Below are 26,983 nucleotides of genomic sequence, written 5' to 3'. Positions count from 1 at the left end.
ACAAGTAAAGATGCCAGCAATTAAAATGCACGAACATACTCTTTGAGGAGCAGAATATCCATCTGTGATGTTATTCTCACGTTCCAGACACAAATCAGTTCGGGAGAGAGGGAAGCAGAGTGTTGTGGGGGGGCGGGGAGAGGAAGGAATAGTTCAGTCCCAAGAGGAGCAAAGCTTCTCACCAGCCTGCCTGCCTTCCTATATGTAGCTGCCTCTGAAACATGGCTCTGCGGAAGTTGGATGGGCCCTTGTGAAAATTCCAGTTACTGCAATCAATATGCCAGGGTCGCTGAGGGCAAAGAGGTGTAACACACCCCAAAGAGGAAGGCTAGCAGGAACAGCAAGGAAGAGTCAGCTAAAGAAAATCCTGCTGTATCTTAGCTCTTCCTTTTCCAATCTTGCTGGGATATGCATTCTGCTTGAGGGTTATTCTCTATGAAATAGAGGTAATCAGCTATGATCCACTCCAAGGACTGCATATCTGACTTACTTAGCCGTAAATCCTACCAAGTTCAGTGGGGCTTACTCACAGGTAATTGGGTATAGGATTGCAGCCCACATCTCCATCTCAGGTTTCCCTCATTGAGAATGAGTCTGACAGTTACAGGGAAGGAATGGGTAATATTTGCAGACGGGAGAATAATGGAACAAGACAGTGTCACGGCTGCTCTGGAAACCTGACAGATAACAGAGTCTAAGGAGCAAAAATGAAGCAGGAAACCATGGGCCTCTGGGAAAAATTTAAGGAGCAGTCATGGAAAATGTAACTGTGTGGGATTTAAGAGTTTGCAGCTAAAAATGTGGTTGATATTAATTATTAATTATTATTAATTATATGTGGTTGATATTAATTAATTATGGGCAGTATTGATCTGGTAATGAATAATCAAGTTAGGGAATTCAGAATCTGTGTTTATTTCAGCAGCCCCTTACAATTTAAGCATATCACACACTTTTGAACTAACGAGAGAGAGAGAGAGAGAGAGAGAGAGAGAGAGAGAGAGAGAGAGAGAATATTATGGATTTGAACTTGTGATCCAAGGCATAACCTGAAAATAGGATCTTTGAGGCTCTGGATCCAAAGTGGTCCGTGACTTGCATCCATGCCATCCTATAAAACCCCAGTTTAGGGCATTCCACTATCTACGGCTGGCAGAAGGGCCATTACTTCCTATGTTCCTTTTCACCCACTTTGGCAAAGCTGGAACCCCCACCCCACCAATGAGAAGCAGGTGGAGACGTAATCCTGTGCCATCCTAATCCTCCCCCCACAAGTAGTCAACATGGTGATGGGAACTGCACTCCTAGTAAAATCTAACTTTCAGTTTTAAAAAGTTAAAAGTTTATTTCTGACCACACTTTAAAAAAAAAAAAAAATCCAGAAGCAACTATCATGGAGATTTTGTTAACAGTATTTCAGTTTTAAAGAACTGTAACGAAAAGCACCGACAAAACATTAACTTAACTACTTAGACAACAAGCTACTGTTCTATGATAGGCTACAAGGACTTAAGGGATGTGTGTGTGTGTACATATATCAGCTGTCGGTTTACTTCAGAACATAATGCCTACAAGCAACAGGAAGATTAGTCCAACCAAAATGTTTACACAATGTAATTGGCTTCTTATTCAATGAAATAATTATGAATAGATTTTTAGAGCTAATACGCCTCTTTTTACATTTTGCTCTCTTCATTTATTGAAAATTTTAATATAGGTTTGTTTAATTAAAAAAAGTCTACAGAGAGCTAGAACACTATTATTACAATCATTCAATATCTAATCAATTTGTATTGTGCCTTTCAATGTCGGCCTCTCCAACAAGGTGGCCTACAGTAAAATCAATACACCCTAATAATAGACCCCCGTACTATCACATCTAGCAGTTTCATGTGGGTGTTGAATACTACAGAAGACAAGTCTCCTACATTACCCCCCAGAATAGTTCCCATGGGGCCCAACAGTAGTGTCCCAAGCCTACAGTCTAGCCAGATAGGGGCAAGGCCACTGGAAAGAAGTGTCCTCCTACCCCTAAACTAACCAGTGGAAGGGTATCATGGCGGATTATATCAAAAGCTACTAAAATATTCAGGTCATACTCTCCCATTATTCTCCCAGTGGAGATCATTTACCAGGGTAGCCAAGACAGTTTCAGTTGTGACACCAAGCTGGAAAGAGTCTAGAACAAGCTTTCCCAAGTTCCCAGATGTTATCCCCAATTCTACCATGTTGAAGGACCGTATATAACATACCGTAACAATTTTATTATGCACACAAACACCTTCTTTTCTCCAAAAAGACCATACCCACCAATAGGAAAAGCAGATAGATCAAAATAAAATCTAGTTCTTTACAGCTTTTATGTTAAGAATCAGCACAATTTCACTTGGGCTTTTCCTTTTCTTAGCTAAAGAAATATGTAGAATATTCTGGCCTTAAAATCTAACAAGACTGGACTGTTTACTGACTGATCCCCAACAGATTTGGCGAAGTACAAAGTGTGCCATGAAACTTTTCAGCAAGCCAACCCACACATGTAATTTAGTTGCCCATGTTTGTTTTGAAAAATTCCACTGGTTCTCTTTGGGTTTTTGTTGCTAGCTATTTCATGTATATTTGCTTTCATAAATAGTTTTAAGGATTTCAGCTGTGATTTATCTACGGTTTTATGATATACACTGCTTTAGAGTGCTCTGTGCTTTCTAACTTTGCTAAATGAATAGATGTAACATGCATACATCCCAGTAGACCAATCACTGGCATCCTTAAAAGGATGCCATGTGGACCTGCAGAAAGACTATTTCCAGCAGAAAGCACAGTGGGTTCCCCCACCCCACTTCTCATTCCCAATTTGGAGGAAGAGCAAGCGCAGCTGTGCTCTCTTGCATTCTGAATGAGCCGGCCTCTCTCCGAAAGAATAGCATGTTTTGAACACTTTGACATGATTCTTCCACAGCTCTCCCATAACTGCCAGACATTTTAATTATGGCTCTGGAGAGGCAGGCTGGGTAAGAGCAGGATGACCCCTTTTTCATTCGCTAAGCACCGCTCTGCTTAACAGTTCCCTAAGAGCACTGGTTCCCAAAAGAGCTGCTTACAATATCTATACACATTCAATCAAAACTATTACGGCAACAACTAATTATGGCCCATCATTCCCGTGGCTCTTTGCCTTTAATGGTGCATTTTGCTGCTCCAGAATTACCGCAGAACAAGGCGGCAAGTACATAACGAGCAAGCCCCATCAATCAGATTCACTATGATCAAGAATTATCCCCCAGAATAGCCAAATAAGTTCAAAGCACTGGAAAAGCTTTAAACACCTCTATAAATCCATCATGAGGTGTTTTCACTGGCCTTTATAAATACATCAAACCCCTCATAACACCTCGTCGCTATAGTTGGATCTATTGCAGGTTTTTCCTTCTAAAGAGCAAGATGAGAGGATACGTGTAGTAGTATCATTAAGGCGCAGGCAGGAGCTGTGTATGCCCTGATTCCATGTGTGAGCTCACAGAACATAGATGGGGGAAAGAGATGAGAAAAGGTGCAGAAAAGAGAAAGAAAAGTGATCCAAGGGATGGAGCTTCTTGCCTCTGAGAAAACACTCAAGCTAGACTTCCGGGGTGGCGCCATCGGTAATGGCGGACTCCCTCTGATCCGGAGGGACTAGCTCCGTGGAAAACGGGTCTTCCCGCTACGGCGAAGCGGGGACCCTTTCAAAAATCACAGGCGGATGAAGCCTGTGACCATGGGACTCGGCGGGCACCTTTCGCGCCCCCCAACTCGTAAAGGAACCCCGTTACGGGCTCCGGAGCGAAGAGGGGCAAGTGGCGCGGTGCTGAGAGTCAACTGCTTCTTCCGTGGAGCGAAGCCGCACAGCCGTTGCTGGAGAGCGCTGCCTTTTTCCTGGGACAATTTGGCTTTTAAAACAATTACCCGTGAGTAACTTAATTTTGGACAATTGGACTTTAAATAACGACCTGCGAGTAGAAAGGAAAATTGGACTAAGAAATTCTTCTTAATTTGGCACTGAAACGGGAAGGTCTAAACAGGAAGTCAGCCTTCCGTTTCTTGTAGATAGATTAAAGCAAAGACATGGCAAACTAGAGTTCAGAAAATAGTTTGTAAAGGATCAACTTTCATCATTTAAAATTGTTGAACCCCCTTCGGGAGCAGGAGAAGAGGGGGGATTTTTTCCGGACTGTTTAAACCTGCAGAAGAGAGTGCAAAGAAAAGTAATTTTCCACCATCTTGAACCTGGGAGCTGGGTGTCAGGACTGATGTTTTTTGGGAAGCTCATTGACCATAGACAAACGTCTTTGACAGATAGTTAAAAGAAGAGAAACATAGTGATTCCATTGTTCTCCTTCGCATTTTAAAGGAACAAATATTGACAAAACATCTGAAAAATGAAACTTTGTTGTTAGATCTGCCTTTAAAAGAAAAGAACAAATAGAAGTTCTTCCCCTAGAGGGAGCCTGTGAAACTGTTACTAAATTTGAAACGAGGAGCTCTGCAGCTGCAACAGATTACGATCGTGGGAACAGACTTCTGACCTTGCAGAACAATGTATTCAGAAGCTCTGGTGCGTGCTCTCTGTAAAACAAGTGCCCTATTGGATCAGCTACATGAGAAGACGGACTTGATGACTGTTGCGATCGGAAATTTTGGACAGGTAGTGGGTAACTATATAGAGCCCACCCAGGAATCAAATCAGGAGTGTGCTCTGACAGATCAGATGAGGGAAGAAGATGTTGCTGAACCTCGGATGCCAAAGGTGGAGAGAGTTGTGGCCCAGCAGGAACATGAGTTGTTGGATTTGATAAATGAACTTGGAAAAAGCCAGATTTGGAGAGATAAAGTTTGTTTGGTTTGGAAATGGGGGGTTGGATAGACCCCCCTATGCAGGGATGTTTTGACTTTCCAAGTCTGGCAATGGGCCGCGAGATGTTTGGGGTTGTGAGGGCTCTTAATTCTGGAGGGACTTTGAAACATGTTCCTAAATACCACATGGAGTTTAGTGTGGACTATGGAAAAGGGGCTGATTTGTCGAGAAGGGTCAAAAACATTGTCAAGCTGGAGTTCCCACAAGTGAAAGGAGCAGGGGACAAAGTAAAGTACAGGTATAAATATGAAGAAGAGCCGCGGAAGGGACATGGAAGAGACTTAAGGGCCTCGGACATACCAGGTTAATGTGCCAGATTGATGGGATAGAAAGGACTGACAAAACCCGGGACCAGGAGGAAGAGACGCTGGATGAAGATTGGAAGAAAATTTGAAAAAAAAATTATTAGGATTGTTTTACAAAATTGATGAATGTTAGAAAAATGTTGGAACGAAATTATTTGGCTTTAGCAAAAATGTTAAAAGAATTATGTAAGAATATGTTATGGTTATGAGAAATTGGTATAAATAAGATGTAAGTTTTAAGTTTTAGGTTTTTTTATAGTAAGATAAGGTTAAAATAGACTAAGGTAATGAAATGACAGAATATTAGGAAAAATGGAAAGGATTTGCTGTGATAATTAACAACTAGGATACAAAAAAAGGGAGGAGTGAGGAGGTCAATGAAAGAAGGTAATGACAGTTAAGAATTTGAGAATATTGGATTTGTTTTTAAATTTCTGTGGCTTATTTTTGTTTTTTTGATTGTGCTCTGTTACGTGTTTTGTTGTTATTTTTTGACTTTGATTTTTACTAATTTTTATTGTTTGATTGTGGTTTGTTTTTCTTTTGTTTGTTTTTTCTCTTTCTTTTTCTTTTTTGTTTTTCCTGTAATTTTAAAATTCTTAATAAATATCATTTTTTTAAAAAGAGAGAAAACACTCAAGCTACTAGTGGCATTTGGAGGTTAGGAAAACAACAAGTAAGGAACAGACATGAAAGAGGTTTATAAAACTACAAGTGATGGAAAGAAAGTGGTGTAGTTCTTCTTAGCCTTTCATAATCCTTGGATTTAAGGACATCTAATGAACCTGATTAACGGTGGGCTCAGGACAGAGAGAAAAAATAATATCTTCACATAATGCACAATAACTTGTGAAATTCAAAGCCATCAGATGTGACTTTATTGTCACCAGATACTAGCTTTAAAGAAGGATTAGTTACATTGGTGGAGAAAAAGGTTAATTCAGGGGTGGGGAACTTGTCCCCATCACCAACCCCAAGGGTTATATGATGGCAGTTTTCATCATCCCTGGCTAATGGCTGTGCTGATTGGGGCTGACTGGAGTTGCGGTCCAGTAAAACCTGGAAGGGGCATGATTTCCCCATTCCTGGGTTTCTATACATTTTATATGCAAATTTGCCTAGCATATGCATTTTTGCAAGCAATTTCCACCTAACAGAATGCATTTTTGTGTTATTTTCATATGTATACACATTTTCTATGCGCCACAAAATTCGAAAAAGTGAGAATTTTGCAGGAGAGCTGTGTTTCAGTTCCTGGAAGTGCAAAGTTGGTAGATTCACATTAAAATACAAACCAAATGAATTCCTCCACCACCCCCATCCATAGGCGCCGACTCCATGGGGCTTGAGGGGGCTCGAGCCCCCCAAAAAAATTTGGGGGGGGGGGCTCAGCCCCCCCAATAATCTCGGGCGGGCGCCCTTCCAGCAGAGCGCCGCCGCCGTCCCCCGCCTCCTCCCAGCCTGCTCCTTCGCCAGCCAGCCAGCCGCGCGCCCTAATCGGAGAGCCCCGGCCAAGGAACTGCCGGAAATCCCGCGAGAACAGGGGAATCCCGACTGGCCACACCTCCCAGCCAGCCAATCGGCTGGCTGGGGGGGCGTGGCTTGCCCTATTTAGGGCCGGAGCCACTTTATTTGCATATTCATGAGCTTATTTATTATTCATGAGCTTTCCCGGCCCCCCCAATATTTTTTCTAAGTCCGCGTCCCTGCCCCCATCCATAGTCAAGGCTGCTCCTACCACATAGCTGCTCACTCCCATAGCTGCTCACTCCCAAGATTAACCTTTACTTAGAACTGCAAAATCCATGGATTTATACAGTGTCAGCTGATAACACTCCTTATGAACCTTTTTTTTATTTTTCCTTTCTCTGTAGGGAGATACACACTGCCTCATTTATAGGGTTATATTCCCAAAGGTCCACTGTGTGACATCCAGCATTCTGTAGGTAGTGGTGGCTATGGAGCTGTGATACCTTACAGTGGGTGCTCAGGAGGAAAAGGAGAGCAAATTGCAGGCATGGAGAGCAAGGGGAAGAAGAGGGTGAGTGCCTTTCGTCTGTTTGCATGGGCTTGACCTAGCCTGAGTAAATAGTGTTGGTCTAGTTCTCGCTGAGCCAAGCAATCCATTTATCATAATCCTATTGAGAAAAGACACAGTAAATCAAAGAGACAACCAGCCTGCAAACAAATTACATAGAGAGGTGTTGGCAAGAGTGGGAGATAAGAGAGCAGGAGGAGAACAGAAGAAAGAAAATTGAGAAACAATGCATCTTGGGAGAAAAAAGGAAGAGAAAGAACAGTTTGGTTGAGAAAAAGCTACAACAAAGAAATGGAGAATTCAATTTTAAATAAAAATACAAATCATTCACAGAAGTTAGAACCTGCACTAGGAGTGGTATTAAAGGACAGCCTTTGGCCATCACATGACCACCATATAAGTAGGCAGCCATAGACTTATCTAAAGGGGTTCACTACTGTCAAAGTCCATCTGCAAAGTTCCCCTTTAGCTAGAGCTCAGCTACAAGTGGATTCCATTGCAAGATGACTGCAAGGGATACTGCCCCAAATTTCATCCACAGATTTGCTGGGCTAAGGGGATTGCAAATAGATTTTTTTCCTGGACACAATGAAGACAGAAATGAATGCTGGACTTCCACTAGATTCCACTTTATTTCCTGAAGTGGCTTTTACATCACATGAAAGATCACATAAAATGTGCTCTGAGGTTAGGGAGCATCAGGTAAACAGAATAAACCTTAAACAGTGTTTTCTGTTTTCATGAATGGACAGCATCCCTTACCTAGAGAGAAAAATACAGCAAATTACTGCCTCTTCTAGTGCTGGTTACATTGAAATCGTCGTACAGAAATCCACCTTGAGGCAGTCAGTAATGCTTTACTCTGAGCATTTATCAAAAAGGGCTAAAATATTAAATAGGTTCTAAATAAGCAGGTCTTTCTGCTTCTAGTGCACAAAAGGTCATTTTCCATTAAATTAGGGCTAAAATAATAATCTTCCTCAAGATAAAAAGCTGAAGGGATGTGATAGAGGAGTTCTGTAAAAGAAATATCGACAGAGATTGCTCACTATAGACATGCGCTGAGCTATTTATGCTTCTTAGGCCACATTAGATAGATGGTGAAAGCTATAGCTAAGAATATACAATCAATAGAAAAGATTTCCCATTATTCATCCCAGCAAAAAGATTGTATATTTGAAAACACCAACTATAATACTTTCAAATCATGTAGGGGAAAACTCAGGCAGGTCCTTTAAAAATGATGTTTCTTCCTTGGGAATATTTTTCCATGTCTGCTACTCAGGGCCAAACTAGATGTAACACCATTCAGAAAGTTAACATTTTTGTGAATGATTTTTATTTTTTATTTTTAGTGAAACAAGCACAGATGTCCCAATCCAGAACTTTGGCAGCAAAATCAGGAGTTTAACTTTCCCCCCTACTGTGCACTTAAGTCCAGACCAGGGGCCCACACTAGTTTCCTGAATTAAAAGGAAGAATCCCATTTGAACCAATGGAAGCCTTCTTTCTAGCACAGAAGTCACAGGAGCCTGTTGAGAATCAAGTCAGCGGTGGGAGGAAAATGTGAAAGTCCTCCTATGCCAACTGTAGCAGGAACCCCCCACCCCAATCATTCAGTTTGTACAAACTTCACACACTCACACTCACACACTACATATGCCACACTTCTGTTATAAATTCATAGAAAAATCAACCATACATCGGATTTGCACTGTTCCATTTTTATTTTACTCCATATGACAAGGACTATCAAAGGGGGGTGGCTTGGTTCTGGTCAGCCATAATCCCTTCACCATCCCAGCACATGCACAGGAGCCCTGCCCAGTTGCTATGCCAACCCTGATGGTCTTAGACAGAAGACAATCAAGATCACAAAGAACTTGCATATGGGAGTGGATTCAGCATGGACTGAAACAAAGGACAATGATCAGATCTTCCCTCTGGGGGCAGGAAACTGCCAACTCCCCTTTGTCTCCTGGAAGTGACTCATGGGGAGGGGGGAAGGAGGAACCAGCCAGGTGACAAGATACTCATGTTACTGCCACAACTCCTCCCTCAACCCCTCCTTTCTGTAATGTATGCATGATGTCAACCCCTCCTTTCTGTAATGTATGCATGACATTTCTGGGGGTGGGCTTGACCTAGAGGATGGAAATTTCAAAAGTTTTTATAAGGTCTTGCACACCATCTTTCTGGGTCTTTCCTCTCTCCTGCAAGTGAGGGGAACACCCTATTGCAACAGTTCAATAAAGGCCAAGCCTACAGGCTGCTGTTTTGCTCCAAGTTATCCTGGTTGGTGTCTTTGTTTTTGTCCAAGGGAGCCCTCGGATTTTTTTCCGGTAACACCACCAGGGTTCTGATTCTAGACCAAAAGAACTTTTAAAAAGCTGCCAACCACTCACGTAGCTGTGGACTGTGTAGTTGGCATGATGTCTAGGATGGCCCTCACCCTTAATGCTCAAATGCACTCTCAAAATAGCAGGCAACTCTGGTGTCCTAACCTTGCCAACTGCCTATTTACAAAGAAGGTTTAGTGCCAAACACTGCTTCACTTTAAACAACAACGGCAACAACCCATTACTTTTCAGTATGTTCATTCCCTCTAAATAACATAAAGACCCATTGCTGAGCAAGCAGGGACTAGGAGTCTCTGAGGAACACTGGCCTGAGAGCAGAATCCACACCTGAAGTATATTCCAAGGGTCGGGCAGGCAGTAATCCACATAGTAAGACAGTCCAGAGATCAGGAAATCCAGATGATCACAGAATCAAGGGTCCAGATGGAGAACAAGAAGCAGCAAAGTAGAGTCACAAACCACAGGGATTGTTTCCAGCATCTGATTGCTGCTGAGAACTATCTTTAAGAAGGCTGAAGCCAGCTAGTTCTAATCAGTGCCTTCTCCTCCTATCCTTGAAGGCTGATCAACTGCAAGTGGAGTCATTCCGCCTTCTCCCCCTTCAAGCTGCTGATTAGCAGGCGAAGCTGACTCCTGGCCCACGACAAATATACCCTAATTTCCATTTCAGTCCCTGAGAAAGAGCAGCGAGTCCTTTATACCTTTATTGGGAAGTCTGGGACTTCTCTCATCAGAAAGGTCTCCTCTGCATTTTTAGACCTGCTGGTGCTGGAAGCAAATGCATGAATGATTGAGATGTCTTCACATAGAGAGGTTGAGCTGATCAGAGAAGTGTAGAGGAGCATCATAGGCTAACCTAGTGTCCTCAAGGTATTTTGTATCCCATCAGCTGCATGGGCAATGGTCAGAAATGACTGGAGTGGTACTACAAAATATCTGGAAAGCATGAGGTTGGGGAAAACTGCCATAGGTAAATGTGGGTGGTTTGAAAGTGGTTTCAAATCTTCTCTTCAGCACAGTGTCCTGCCTTGGGCATGAACACTGTGATATTTATTTATTTATTTAAAGTAGCTGTTCCTAACCTGGTGCCCTTCAGATGTTTTGGACTACAAGTCCCATCATGGTCAGTGATGTAGCAGTATCTGGAGAGCCACAGGTTCCACATCCTTGCATCAGGAGCAGTTTCATGTTCTTCTGAATGTTCATAATAAGCATTCTCAATGCATAAGGTCCTTTTAGAGTTTCTGCTTACTTTCCTATACTTCACACAAGGCTCCACTGCCAGACTCCTTAAGAATATGAACCTGGGTCTCTGTGGCCAAACAGAACATTCTGATCATTGCGCCATATTAGCCTCTTTCTATCTCCCCCTCTTCATCAGCGTCATTCTTTTGGCCCGTGCCAGCAAAGAAAAGACTGTGAGGAGTAGGGTAACGTCAAAACATTTATCTAGACTTCATGACATTTCACAGTTTGCTTAGCATTTCAGCGTGATTCATTTTCTTGCACCATTTTCTCTAGAAAGGCTTCACACTTTCTTCAAAAACAGGTATTCCCCCAAACACACACACACAAAATGCCAGTAGTGTAGAGAAAAGGGACAACGTGGTCCTGCAGAGACAAACTACAGATGTAAGAACTTGCTCTCATGGCATGACTGCAACCAGCTGTTGCATCAATCAAAGCAGATAATGTAGATTAGGGATGTTGGAGAATTCCATCAGAAATGGAAATTGGAGTGGAAATTGCCACAATTTGCATGCTCATCAGAGTCAGGAATGGAATTCATGCAAGCAAGTATGAGCGGTATTCACTATTATTTTTTTAGTCTGCAAACATTATGTAAATAATTGCATTACATTCTGCATCGTTTTCGATGTTTGCCTTCCATTGAAATGTGTTGAAATTGACTGCATAATTAACTCCATTAGTTTCAGCAATAGTGGAAATGAAGATTAACCACACAGGTTTTAGCTGAAGCTGAACCACAGAAGAATGGAAACAGCACTGATTGTGACAAACACTGAACACGACAGAAATTGCTCCCTCCTTACATCTCTAGTGTTGATCCTACAATATTCTTTTTATAAAACAAATTGATTTCATCCCAAACATGCTAATTTGTATCCAAGGTTGGCTTCCTTAAGCTGTATGTAACAATCGTGTTTGCCACAAATACACAGGTACCCAGCTACACCATTTATGAAAGTTGGGTGATATTTCTATTTATTGTCAACTTTGAGCAATGTTGGCTGGCCACAATACAGAAATGAAAAGGGAATGTCATTACCTACAACGGGCTACTCTAACAAAAGGTTTTGTATCTCATTTATTTGGTGCAAAATTGTTTAGCTGGCTCTTCTGCACAGAGAAGTTTATTCTTGTGGTACATTAGCACACTCTATGACTTTTAAGAGCTTACGAGCCAACTGGTAGTTATCATTCCCCTTTCGAAAGCTCAAACTGCTGTTGTGAAATATGAGCAAAAATTTACGAGGGAGGCAGCAGAAGGGCTGCTCTTGTAACTCCAACAGATCAAAGCCTGAAACATGTTCGCCCCTAGACTCTGAATCACAACTTTTTATTGCAAAAGTCATCTGTGCATATGCTGTGGTATGTTCCATATAGCTCCTCTTATCAGTCAGGGCCAAACTACACATTATGTGGGAGAACATGATGACTGGCTCTCCTGACATTTCTTTCTTCTCCTAAAATCAGTTAATAGTGGGTGTGGTGGGGAAGGCAGCCATGGCAATGGCTCACCTCTCCAAAAGGGAAGGGAGAATGTGATGCTAACATCCAGTACTAAGATGAAGGTCTACTAGGCTTGTGTGCTGAGCACACTGCTTTGTGGAATTGAGTCACGGGCAACTAACACCCGCCAGTAGCAATGCCTCAATACCTTCCACATGCACTATGTCAAGAAGATTTTGGACATCACATGGCAGTTTAAGAGTCTTAAACAAGGATGTGCTCTCCCAAGCCCACATTGCACTCCTGTCTCATCAACAACTATGCTGGCTTGGTCATGTACACAGACTGCAAAATGGCAGGATCCCCAAGGATGTGCTCTACAGCGAACTGGCTTCAGGCCCCCGGCCCCCAGCAGACCAAATGTAATTTGAAGGCTGTCAGCATCAACCCTGCCATTTGGGAATCCTTTACAGATGACCACAGTGCCTGGTATACATCCATACCAGTGACTAGAGGAGAAATGACCACTGGGAAGAGCACACAGAGGAGAGCTGCCATGGCGCATCTTGCAATAGCACAACCAGACACCTTCATCTGCTCCAGCTGCAACAAAACATGTCTCTCCCATGTCCATCTCTACAGCCACAGCAGGCACTGTAACTTTCCAATGGTGTGACTTCTCTCCCAAAGGTGCACTCCTCCAATGTCTCCCAAGACAGACGGATGCCAACAACTGCCTCCAGCTGTGGAGACAGAGCATAGCCATGATGGCTAGCAGTCTTCAATAGCCCTCTACTCCAAGAATTCATCTAATCTTCGTTAAAAGCCATCTAGATTAGTGGCAATCACTGCCTCCTGCGGCTGTGTCTATAAAGATTATATAACCTGACGCAGAAGCCAGAATATCTACATAAGAATAGAATGCAAATCACAGGGTAGCATCAATTAGGATTCATGGAGACCCATAATAGTCATAATCTGTTTGTTTATATACTGTGTTCTCAAAGCTGTTCACAGAACAGGCAATCTGAGAACAGTAGCCATAACAAATAAAAACTATACTACAACAATTGCAATTCAGAGAAGACATATGAAAAGTTTAAATGAGCATGAAATGTACCAATAAGTCACTTAACAAATTATTCATTACCAATAATATTAAGATTAAACCTACATTAAGCAAGTCATTCAGCAGTTATATTTAGCAACCTAACAATTAGATAGCTTGCTCAAATCACACTAGCAGCAAAAGAGGAAAATATAGAATTAAGGAAACTGAAGTCTCCTTAGCACTAGTCTCCAACCATGCATACTATATTGCGATACACAAGCCCAGTAAAGATGTCAAACAACAGCCCCCACTTCGTCCTGAAAAAAACCACCCCACAGACACACACACACACACTGGTATTCCAAATCTAGCCCCAAAGCAAACTGCATGAAATCCACAAGGAACTTCAGACAGCTCACCCTCTCCCGACAGTAAGAGACCCTTCTCTCATCAGGGTTCCCTCTCCTGGGCCAAGAAAAGGTACCCTTATTCTTATGGCAACTGCCCTCCTAGCAGTCCTCAGGGAGAAGAACCCAAGAAGGAGAAAGGTGGAGAAAGTCTCTCACCTGGCAGATGTCGCCATTAAAAGGGCATTGTGCTAAAGGCAGCACAACAGCTTTCACACACCAGAAGGAGTCCCATGGCTGATGGCATTGTGTCAACCACTACTCCACTTTTTTATAACTAGACCACAAAGTCCCCACTCAGTTCTTCTGGAAAGGCTCCTCAGACTGAGGGTGAGGCATGGCAAACAGCTATACCAAGCTGGCAGGCACAGAATCACACACACACACACACACACGTCCTTTCTCTGTGGATGGGGAACCTTTGGTCCATCAGATGTGGTTGGGCTCCATCAGCCCCAGCTAGCATGTCCAGAAATTATGGGAGTTGCCCTCCAGCACATCTGCATGTCCACAGGTTTCCCATCTCAGTTCTACTCATGCTACCATCATGACAGTGGCAAAGTATGAACCCTGGTCCAGTCCACAGAGCTTGCCTCAATAATCTTCTCTATGCTTCCTTTCTTCCTCCCAGGCACCCTCTTCACACTTCTCTATCTTTAGCTACTTTTGCAGGCCGGCAATTGTCTTTAGCCTTCTTCTTTATTAAAAATCTGCATTATATACTTATCTGGGTTCTTCCCTTGCTCCTCTCACTCCTTCTCTCTATTATAGCCACACAGTCCCAAAATAAGTGCTAGCAACTAAAAATGAAGATTATCAGGATTTACAGGAGGCACCATATCTCAAACGCTGCATGTCCCAGCCTGCTGGTAGGCAGCATGTAAAACAACCACTTCCCTGGGTATAGTTCTCAAGCTCTCCCTGTGCAAAGCAGCGTACAGCTGGTTTCCCTCTCAGGACAGGGCAGCAGCATTTGGTGATTTCATCAGCAGTACCATATGACCCTTGAAACTTGTAAATACAGTGATCAAAAAGACTCTCAAGCGTTGGTGTTAATAGAGCATGAAGCATTTACTGTAGGTGCAATATTTAAGATCAATATAAGCACAAAGTACGGCGGGTGTTTCAGGGATTTATTGTCAGCAGAAACATTCTAATGCCCTCGTTAAATTTTCATCTCCAGCCAGATAACTTCTTAAGACTCCAGCCAACAAAGCCTATCTGATCAGTTCCCTCTCCGACCTTTACTAACGCAATGACGGCTCCTCCCAAAACCTAGCCCCGGGGAAACATCTGCCTTTTTGATGTTGTCCAAGTGCAGGGCCCCTAAAGCTTTCCAGATTTTTTGATACATAGGACCACAATCACTTACTCCACAGAAATCCTGTCTGAATGCTGCCGTGCTTCAAACACTTCCAGCAAGAAAGCCTTTTAGTACGTATGTATCTCACAAATGTTAACAATACATGTTCTACTTGCAAACACGTGTTTCAAAATATGCAGCGGTTACAGATGCACAGCCTACAGGGAGCTTCCGAAAGGACACAAAGGGTGGTCACTTACGCATCACCAAAAATGAAGATGAAACGAGGATGCAGGTTTGCATATGCTAATTTGTATGTATAGACGCAAATACATAAATGATTACAATTTAAATGTAAATGCAGTGTGACAAACACACACATATCATAGATGTGCAGCCATATTAGGTGCTGCGTGTCATGGGCAAGTATCACATGACGTGGCCTTTGCCCTTAGGTGGCCTTTGCCCATTGATTATGGCTAAAGTAGTGCAGAAGTAGTGCAGATCATTGTGGAAGACAGGAGTGCCTGGCGTGCTCTGGTCCATGGGGTCATGAAGAGTCAGACACGACTAAACGACTAAACAACAAAGTGTAGATCATTGTTGATGAGTTAACAGCATGGACAAGGAAACTGCAACTGCTAAGAGCTAAAGTACTTTCAATAAGAAGGGAAGGGATTCTGAACAGTTGCCAAAACACATGAACCTTTTCTATTATAGAGATTCTACGCTAAAGATGATAATCTCCTAAATCACTATAGCAATGACAATTGGGGGGGGGGGAAGGAGAGAGGAGTTTAAGAATGCAAACATTTAATAATCACTAAGTTAAACCACACAGGCCGCTTCAATGCTTATTTAACACATGAGTCTTTGGAAGTGGCAAAAGCTTTTAACAATGTGATCCTATGCATGTTTACTCAGAAGCTGGTCCCACTCAGTTCAGTGGGACTCACTCCCGAGAAAGAAGAGCATTGCATTGAACACAGTGGGACTTGCTTTCAAATAAGCATGCAAAGAATTGCCTTGCAGGAATAGGTAATTGATAGATGAATTGGGCTGCAGTGTTTAACTGATTAGTCAGTTAGACTGGTGAATTAAAATGACTTTTTCTCAACTAAACATATGCCCTGATTAAAAATGGAGTGTGTGTGTGTGTGTGTGTGTGTGTGTGTGTGTGTGTGTGTGAACACAGACATTCCTCTTTCTTTCTCATACAGAGGTGGGAATGCCAGTTCCACAATTATGCCTGCCATTATATTATTGTGCATTACCTAAACACAAAAAGAGAGAGTCTGTTGCTTCATAGCAACTTTTTAAATTCAAATGCAGTTTTTGCTAATTAAATTAATTCATCAATCAACTAAAATGCATACAATTAATCAGCTATGGTTTCCTTAGTGAGGTTTCGGCCCAAAACAGGAGTTAAGACTACGTCCTTCCTCCTGTCTGAATACCCATAGGAAAAAGAGCCAGTATGAGCAGTATGCATGTGTTAAAATAAATAGGAGAAAAAGTTTTGAAATGGAATGAGAAATGGAAATGCTGCATCAAAACAAACAATGGAAGCAAAAGAGCCGTGCGGTTTCATCAAGATGCAAGGAGGCCCCCTTACTCCTGTTATCTGCACAGTTTTCACTTTATCAACCACCGCAAGCTGGCAAGTGTTCCAAACATCTTTCCTTTCTCTGTACCATATGGAGTGAGAGAGGGGTGCAAATGAGGAAAGAAGCAGGAGAAGTAAAAAAAACAGAACTGTCCTGGTAACATGAGGACATCAAAGTACAGTGGTACCTCGGGTTACATACGCTTCAGGTTACAGACTCCACTAACCCAGAAATAGTACCTCGGGTTAAGTACTTTGCTTCAGGATGAGAACAGAAATTGTGTGGCAGCGGCAGGAGGCCCTATTAGCTAAAGTGGTGCTTCAGGTTAAGAACAGTTTCAGGTTAAGAACGGACCTCCGGAACGAATTAAGTACTTAACCCGAGGTACCACTGTATAGCACTTGGTACTGTCTGCTCTGCAAGATGCAGCCGGACTCAGCAGCAACAAAGGGGACACCAGACCCCATGGAAGCTTCTTCCATACTTCTACTTTTCATGCCAACCACCCGCCCCATCCTGTACAGCCAAGATCTCCTTAAACATACTGTATAATCCAAGCATACACATTTAACACACATTTATTAACTTAGCACATTTTAATCCTGCTCTTCTTCCAAAGAGCTCAAGGTGGCATTCTACTCCACCCCACTTCCCATTTTATCCTCACAACAACCCTGCTGGGTAGACTGAGCTGCAAAAGTGTGACTGGCTCAAGGTCACCTAACCAATTTCATAGGGATTTAGACTCACCTCTCTCTGGCCCAAGGGCTATTTCATGCAACCTATTTACTGAGCAGTCATCCCTATTTGCTTGCACATAGCTGATGCAGTTGAACATTCATTTTGATATGTTGCAGGGTGGTGCAGTGGTCTAAACCACAGAGCCTAGGGCTTGCCAATCAGAAGGTCAGCGGTTCGAATCCCCGAGACAAGGTGAGCTCCCATTGTTTGGTCCCAGCTCCTGCCAACCTAGCAGTTCGAAAGCATGTCAAGTGCAAGTAGATAAATAGGTACCGCTCCGGCGGGAAGGTAAATGGCATTTCCACACGCTGCTCTGGTTCGCCAGAAGTGGCTTAGTCATGCTGGCCACATGACTGACAAATGCCAGCTCCCTCGGCCAGTAAACTGGACCTTACGGTCAGGGGTACCTTTACCTTTAGGGTGGCTATATGGCAGACAGTGTTCACCCTGATTTGCTTGTGAGGTGGTTACACAACTTTCCATTATTCATTCATTTGGACCATACTTTTCCATGCATTTCTCTGTCACTTTCCAAACTTGCAAGAAGTCTGGGGCTTGCTTGTTTTGAGAAAGAGGATATGATACCCCTCAGGTGACAGGACACTTTATTCCACTTTAAATGTGCAAATGTAAAGGTCTGGTAGGCAATTGCATCACTGCCACAAAATACTGGCAGTCTGGAGGAGTCCCCAGCTTGACACTCTAACCCCAAGGGGACTGGCAAAGCAGTCTAATCAGCTATTGGTCAGACTAGTTTGCCAGACTGATCAGCTATCGTTACAGTAAGGAGGATTAGCGGTGTGGTCAGGGAGAGAGGGCATGGCTTGGCAAGAGTCCACCAGCCTGGCTTCAGATTGTGGCCTAGAGTTTCCATACCCCATTACCAAATCATACTGGCTGTGGGTACCATATCTGCTTTCCTATCCTTTTGATCAGACACCGTGAAAGACTGCTATCACATGCAGAAAATGGCCTGCCAATTCCACCCAGTATGGCAATATTGTTGCTCTCATTTGGACTACACAAATTGGACTTGACTGCACCAGATCAAAACACTGTGAGAAGTTAAATTCCTACCAGTTTCCAGTATCTAAATTTCAAAACTCCCTGGATTCTAGGGAAATGTCTTCTGAATAGCTCAGTTTGGTAGAGCATGAGACTCTTAATCCCATGCTCATGGGTTCAAGCCCCTGGGGTCCCTTCCAACTCTACAATTCTATGTGGAATTTCCTTTCTACGTGGAAGTTTTTCTTGCCCAATGACCTTAGTATGCAACTCATCACCAAATCTCATGGGCAAGGATCACTTGCATGATTCACTTGCATGTATTGACAGACCACTATATCAATTTAATATGGTTATTTTTAAAGAAAAGAGTGGTGTGCAATAAAGGATGCTATTAGCACAGCTTGCCTGTTTTACCTCTGCCCAGTTTATAGTTCCATGTGCACTTCAACCATATGCATGTTTTAACCACCAGGAATCTCAGCATGTTCAGCGGGACTTAACTCCCACATAAGCTTGCAATAGGGGAAGTAATTCAGTGGTGAAGCATCTGTTTTCCATGGAGAAAGTGCCAGGTTCAATCCTTGGCATCTCCTGGCTGGGCTGGGAACATCTACTGCCTGAAACCCTAGATAGCTGCTGAGTGTCAGTGTTGATAGTTCTGAGCTAGATGGACCAACCGCCTGACTCAGTCTCAGACAGCTTCCAATATGCAGAAGAGTCATGAACAGAAGGAATCAGCAGGTGTCAGCAGCCTGGCAAATTTGGATAGCTTCCCAAACATTGCATTGCCACAACTAGAGTCAGAGCACAGGTCACATGGAGTTTTTCCCAATACAATTCCCCTGGCTATCTCAGCAGATGGGTTTTGCTCATGCTCAAGGTCTGACTGATTCCTGTATTTGGAATTGGAAAGGCGTTTTTCCTCCAAGTCAAAGAGATCAGCAATTGCAGAGATTGTCATCAAGAACTACTGCTCCATACCTCTTCCTGCTTCCTGTTAGTGGCACCCTAAAATCTGGACTGTATTGTTGCGCCTACCTATTACGACTGCATGGAAGCTGCCAGCATAAGAACATAGGAAGCAAAGGGGGGCAGTCTATAGCTCAGTTGGTTAGAGCATGGTGCCGATAATGCCAAGGTTGCAAGTTCAATCCCTGTATGGGACAGCTACATATTCTTGCATTGCAGGGGACTAGATGATCTTTGGAGTCCCTTCCAATTCTATGATTCTAAGACCTTTTTGTACGCCTTGCACAATCGCCACCAATGTTATATGATTATTTGGGTTTTGTGTGTACAGAGGGAGGCTGCTTTGCTCTCTGGCTTTGTTTCTCAGATTGCTTGAACAAATAAAGGAAGAAATGTGGCATTGTGCAGAGAAAGTGAAACTGAGAGTAAGCGAAAAAACAAAGAACGAAAATCTGGCGGGGAGGGAGGGAGAAGGTTGGCATACCCTGTGTCTGAAAGGAACAAAGAAGAGAGCAAGAAAGAGGCTGCAGCGGTTCAAAGTGAAGGAATTCTCCCTGACGCCTGGGTAATGAAACATGAGCTCTGCATGCTCTCTCCCTGACATTCCATGATTGCTGAGCACAAATAGGAACCTGCAGAACAGGGGATTAATTGAGGGGGGTGGAGAGCGAGGAGCAGGGATGAGGCTGTGAACAAAGAAAACTAACAGCATCCAAAGCAGGAGCAAAGCAGCAGGAAGATACCTCTGCAGCATCCCAATAGGAAAAGGGATACAAATGTTGATAAGTACATGGAGAGGAGGGTAAAGAGTTAAAAAAACCAGTATTTTATTGGGGAAATGCCAGTCTATTCTTCCAATATCAAATCCAGTCTGAGTTCAAATTGAGACAGCAGACCAGTGCTTCTCTAATAAAATACAGTGGTACCTCGCAAGACGAATGCCTCGCAAGACAAAAAACTCGCTAGACGAAAGGTTTTTCCGTTTTCGATTTGCCTCGCAAGACGAAATTTCCCTATGGGCTTGCTTCGCAAGACGAAAACGTCTCGCGGCTTTGTTTCCTTTGTCTAAAAACAAATACATGTTTTGTTTATAAAGTTAATTTATTTTCCCTTCAATTTTTGAACTGCTCTTTACAGTATGTGTGACTTTAAAGAGCAGTTAATAAACTGTTGTTGTACCAAATTTGGCTTTGTTTCGACTTTTTTTGACCATAGGAACGCATTAATTGATTTTCAATGCATTCCTATGGGATTTCGTGATTCGCAAGACGAAAAATTCGCTAGACGACAAAAATTGCGGAACAAATTAATTTCGTCTTGCGGGGCACCACTGTATTGTGATTGTTACCTTCTTTCTAACCTGCAAAGAGTCACATAACACTCTCTCACACACAAATACATATCCTTTCCCCTATTTCTACACATGCTGGTCTTTCAAATCCACCCTGGCATCAGCACTTGACATCCTTGGGTACCCTGGTCTCCCCACACTGAGTGGATGGGTCAGGTAACTGCCAGCCATTTTAAATTTCCCATAATGCCTCAATGTCATGTTGCTTAAGAGCGTTGTGGGAACTGAACAGGGCAACTGGGAGCTTGCAAAGGGCCCCTTTCAAACCTGAAACCAATCCTGCTTAAAAAGAGGACAGGACTATAACTTAAGCACCATCTGTACTCTAAGGTAAGAAGCAGAAAGAGCATGGGTTATAAACTGTATTGCTCAATGCTACATATTTCTCAAAATCCAATACCAACATTGAATTGGGCAGTATGAAGACTCAGGCACAAACCATAACTGCACCAATGTTTGCATTTGACTGTGGTGCAGTGACCAAGGCTCTGTTGTGTATCAGTATGCAACTAATGTATGGCTAATGCACAACTGAGTCAGAGCAGAGTTCTATCTGCATCAGTAAACTGTGTATCATCATCTCACAGCTAATGTAAAACCAACTAGCAAATTTGTCAGAGGCTGACTAACGCTTGCAAGATTATCTTTTGTAAGAAAATTTATATTTTCTGTTAAATTCTGCAGTATTTCTTTCAACAGGTGAAATTAGATGCCACTAAGAGAATTATCATTTTATCATATGGCAGCAATAGGACAAGGTAAGGGTCTACTATACTAACAGCCTTACATATGCCTTCTACAATCATTTATAAAATGCTACCTTTAAAATGTAGCTTCCAGAAAACTGCACCAGGTACATTTTTATTTTTTATCACCATCCTTCTACATTTATTGTCTTGGTTCACATGCCACGTTAAACCATGGTTTAAACAAACCTTTGTTCAGAAGCCATGGCTTAGCTTTACATCTGATGTCTCGACTATAGTTTGTCAACTGTGGTTTGCAAAAATAAGCCATGAGTCGTTGTTGTCTTAGCATTACAGGCAAACATGGGAACTTCCTTAACTAATGTTTAAGTGTGGTTTGTTTAGTCACCCCAGTGCAATTATGCACCAAGCAACAGAGCCGTTAGGCAAGAGCAACTAGAAAAAGAAGCCTCTCTCAATGCTCAACTCCTCTTGCTGGCATTTTTCCCCAAAGCTGACATCACTGATAACTGAAAAACACGCAAGCACTTCCTCTTCTGCTTATATTTGATGCAGCATCTGCTGCATCTGTCTTATGTGATTGTGAAGTGAAGTTATTGCAAAAAGACCTTCTAAGTGTGATATGTTTGTGCTGTTAGGGTCAGGGGTTCAGGCAGGTGGATGTTCATACCACTGTAGGGTTGCACAGATGGAAGCAGCTGGGATTTTACCAGACTAAGTTCTGCAGCTGAAAAAGGGTTGCGTTTTAACACAGAGAAACAGAAAAATTAAGAGGTGCTTGTATGAGTTGTGGAGTAAAGTCACGGGCAGGGTGGGGAGGGTGAAGTCCTATTTCAAAACAAAGGCACTTTCTCCAAGTAGGAAATGGTAACAAGAGCTGCAATTTTACTCTTTGACAGCAAGGCAAAAAAATAAAATACAAAACAACTAGCAGAGCAAGTGTTGAGCTAAGATGGGGAGGGGGATTCAATATGAGGTTGTGTTCCTGATATTAATTACATCTAACAGATGAAACAACTTAGGCGTGCATTAGGAAAAGCAGTCTATCAAATTCCATGGCAGTGGAGGGGTAGGAGATGTGAGTGGCTCCAACATAGTTGATGCTCAGTCATCTCAAAGCATAAATTCATGGTAGCAATTTATGGGAGAAAGAAAAATAAAAAGTGCAGTTGCAGAACACAGGAGTGGAAGAAAAGGGTTCAAAGACTTCTCCAGCTGCAAAGAAGTAGGGGCATTTCTTTCTTGGTGGAACGGAGCGGGTGCTTGATGACAGGTGCCAAAGGTCACCTAGACTCTTGCAGGTACACCCTCACTCTTGCAGCCAACCAATGCAAAGGAAAATGGTGACATACTGCTGCAATGCCAGAACTTGGGTGCCACCAACTCTTAAGGGATGTTGGGCGGAGAGGCAGCGGAGGGCTAGACCAAAATAGGGTAGAACCATAGTTACTTCGATCAACTGCAGAACATCCTTTTGCTTAAACATGGCTTGTTCAACAAACCATGGTTTTAAAATGGTTTAACATGGCATGCCAACTGAACCACTGAACCAAACAAAGATCTCTCTCTAAAACTAGAAGACCAGCATGCAACTGATTCCATTTTCTCCACCGTACCACTGTTTTATCAGCAAAGAAACTCAGTACTTTATCAACACCATAAGAATAACAAGGGAAAGGGGTGATTTATCTGAAACAGATCTTGGTAATTCTATCTAATGTTTTCCTTTTTTAAAAAAAAAAAACACCATATGGCATAACCTTCCCGAAATAAAAACTTCAAATAGGAAGGGGGAGCCTTCCCCAGGTTTCATTAGAGATGCAAAGATATTTCTTTCGGTTCTCTAGTTTTATTGAGAAGCAGATGTAAAGCTGCTTCTTAATTTGTTTTTAAACTGCTGGAGAGTGTAGCCGCTGTGACACAGCAAGGGAATTTTTTTAGGCAAAACAAGAGATTAAGGCATCAGGATCACGTTACCCAATTCCAACACTCACCTCTGATTTATGGTGGGGTCCTATCTCCAACTTACACCAACTGCGTGAAGGGACGATTGCAAATAAATCCACTAGCCTTGCATAAATTCAAGTTATGGTAGCGTAATGATGTGATCATGAGCGGGAGAAGGAAGAGCTTGGATGTGGAAAGGGTGGGGAGGCTCATAGGACTAACTACAGTGGTACCTCGGGTTACATACGCTTCAGGTTACAGACTCCGCTAACTCAGAAATAGTGCTTCAGGTTAAGAACTTTGCTTCAGGATGAGAACAGAAATCGTGCTCCGGTGGCGCGGCAGCAGCAGGAGGCCCCATTAGCTAAAGTGGTGCTTCAGGTTAAGAACAGTTTCAGGTTCAGTATGGACCTCCGGAACGAATTACCGTAAGTACTTAACCCAAGGTACCACCGTAGTTGAGTTAAAGTGTCTGATCATCTCTGCTGGGCCTTAAGGCCTGTCTCCTTACCATCATATGGTGATGAAAGCAAAATAGGAGACGTGTAGAGTCCAGTGCTGTGTGCACTTTACCATTTACTCCAGATCCAGTTGAGTCCCATCCCTGGTGTTTGAGGGAGAGCACACGTGACGTTAACCACAATCCGTATGTATCCTGTAGTTTCTTGAGAAATACTCCTGCTTGATGCATTTTCCCTCAAACCAGCTTCCATCTGATTTGAAAATGCATGTAAAAGAGGCTACCATATGTGGTGGCAATGTAAAGTTATTAAGAAGCCCTGGGAGGTAACATATAAAGATTTTAAGAGAATGTTGGAAATGATGTTTGTTTTTTTAAAAAAAACCCAACAACCCAGAAGCTATGATTTTGAAAGGTACAGGACCTAATGGATTTATTTATTCCTGCATCTGAGAGTGGATGCCAGGCCAAGAGCAGCCCATCCCTGCAGAAGGAAGAAGCTACCGCCAAAGAAGATCAGAAAAACAAATTAATGAAACATGCAGGGCATATTAGACAATTTGAAACCCAAGAAATAAAAGGACATTGTTTTTTTAAACATATATGGGAAAATGTTTAATGCATACTTTGCAAGCTTTGTGTATAGGTTTTTACATTAGTTGAACTTCTTAAAGGTCACTTGTTTCAACATGAATAAGGCTTTAAAATTGGACAGTTAAGAATATAATATTTTATGGACGTGCATGAGTAAGTATATAATAATGGAACCAGGAGGGGGAGTGGAGGGAAGTCAGTTAAGATATATGATTTAGGTTTTTTTATGATGTTCTTTTCCTTTTTGTTTTTATAAAATTAATAAATTGCGTCTAAAAAAACGATTTGAAAATGCAAGGCATGGTTCAGCTGAGGTGTGTACATTGGAGATAGCCATTGCACCTGCACAAATGATAGCTTCCTTGAATAGGACTTCATAGGTGGGTGGAAACAAATCAGGTAATGCACATCAGAGGAAGACACCCCCTCTCTGGTGTGGACAGCACTATTTAGTGCATGGGTAGGCAAACTAAGGCCCGCGGGCCGGATCCAGCCCAATCGCCTTCTAAATCCAGCCCGCGGACGGTCCAGGAATCAGCGTCAGTGGCGTAGCGTGGGTTGTCAGCACCCGGGGCAAGGCAAGTAATTTGTGCCCCTAAACCGTGGATTTGCGCCCCCTAACCCGTGGATTTGCGCCCCTAACCCTAACCCCCAGATGTTGCACCCGGTGCGGCCGGCCCCCCCTGCACCCCCCACGCTACGCCACTGATCAGCGTGTTTTTGCATGAGTAGAATGTGTTCTTTTATTTAAGATGCATCTCTGGGTTATTTGTGGGGCATAGGAATTCGTTCACTTTTATTTTTTTTCAAAATACAGTCCGGCCCCCCACAAGGTCTGAGGGACAGTGGACCGGCCCACGGCTAAAAAAGTTTGCTGACCCCTGCTTTAGTGAAAGAGTGCTTTGTACAACAGAAGGACTTTGGACAACCAAAGAGAATAGCAGATGCAGGAAGGACACTTGTGTTTTATTGTTCAGCTACTATTCCAGGACACCAAATGTGAGCATCTACCAGAAACCTTAACTCCAGCCCAGAAGCTGGGGTGGCAAGAACAAAAGTATGCCACACAGACAAGAAATGGAGAAGGATTGGGGGAAGGGGGGGATTTCATGCCTCCAAGAAGCACCATTCATCTCCACCACTTCACTACTGAGGAAGAAGATGGGGCAGCATCTTCAAACAACAGATTGTCTCCTCGTCCCCTGCCCCCCTCTTGTAATTTACTCTTTTTACTTAGCAGAGACTAACCGTGTCCCTATGACAGAGAACACTGACTAAGGCTGGAACCCTAACTCTCCTTACCTGGGAGTAAGCCCATTAAATTTAATAGCTGGCCAACCAGATGTCTGCGGGAAACAAGTGAGCAGAACATGACCACAGGAGCATTCTCCCCTCCCGTGCTTATCAGCAACTGATATTTCAAAAGGGTAAGACCCTGTTGGACACAACCTTCCAAAGTACCCACACCATCGATTCAAAAGGATAGCCAAGCACTTTACTCCAACTCTTGGTACAGCTAGCCACATAAACACCTCTGACATATTCTTCCTTACAGGCTAAGAGCAAGGAGGCATGCAGTGGAACAAGCAGGAACTTCAGATGGTGTTGCAGTGTCAAAAGGACAGGTGAGCATTGTGCTGACAGTAACGTGTTCTCCCACATTCAGATATTGACTGCACAACCGAGAGAAGAGGTGATAGCTGCATTCAGGCTTGCCATAGAGCAGGCATCCACAACCTTCGGCCCTCCAGATGTTTTGGACTACAATTCCCATCATCCCTGACCACTGGTCCTGTTAGCTAGGGATCATGGGAGTTGTAGGCCAAAACATCTGGAGGGCTGCAGGTTGGGGATGCCTGCCATAGAGAGTCGGCACCCTCCACTCCTATTGCTCAACAGCTCCTAATGAGCAGCCAGAAACAGGCACCATCTGCTGCAGCTGCTAGCCATTACTCATTACCACCCCCATGTTTCTCTTGCTTCTTCTAAGCCAACTGTGCATCATTTCGACAGGGACAGAGGCAAAGGGCATACCCTACCAGAGCCCAGTGGCAAACCAGATGCACCTATGCAGGACTGGAGCATTCGAGCAATTGCATCACCACAAACACACCTCTGGGCTCATAAAATTTCATCTACATGGCTGGTCTCCTGTATCTGCCGTTACTTAACAAAATATCCCTGCTGCAGCAAGCAGAGGCATTTGCATGCCCTGGGGAGGGATACAGGATGTAGACCGAGGACCAATAGGAAAACATCGCAACAATTTAAGCAGTTCTATTTATTGCAGCCTTTTATTATGTTGATCTTTTGAACATGTAATTACAGCATATGATTTGGGTTATGATTAGGCGCTTCTCTACTATTTAAATATGGTCTGACTTGCAGCGAATTATGTGTGTGTGTGCAACATATGAGCTATGTTCTTGCAACATAATTCACACATTGTCATCAGTGAAATAAAGCACATTCAAGTTAACAGGCTTAAATTAAAGCCTGGCTTAAATTTCAACATTCACCTTTACATTAACCTCACCATGCACGCACACACAC

General features: G+C 43.0%; 1 protein-coding gene across 15 annotated transcripts in view; it reads right to left on the bottom strand.

Annotated features, from left to right (window-relative positions):
• EPHB1 (EPH receptor B1) overlaps nucleotides 1–26,983 on the bottom strand; it is a 366,648-nt gene that overhangs the window by 245,363 nt on the left and 94,302 nt on the right. The window contains exon 3 of one of the 15 annotated variants that reach the window (XM_081192562.1): nucleotides 23,888–23,980. The exons of the other annotated variants lie outside the window; for them this stretch is intronic. The gene's annotated coding sequence lies outside the window, so the exon portion shown is untranslated. The remainder of the gene's footprint in view (nucleotides 1–23,887; nucleotides 23,981–26,983) is intronic. 15 annotated transcript variants of the gene reach the window in all.

The sequence above is a fragment of the Podarcis bocagei genome, assembly GCF_964188305.1.
Source record: "Podarcis bocagei genome assembly, chromosome: 4".
Taxonomy (NCBI): domain Eukaryota; kingdom Metazoa; phylum Chordata; class Lepidosauria; order Squamata; family Lacertidae; genus Podarcis; species Podarcis bocagei.
The sequence above is the reverse complement of the archived record's forward strand: the minus strand, read 5'-3'. Positions and strand labels throughout refer to the sequence as shown.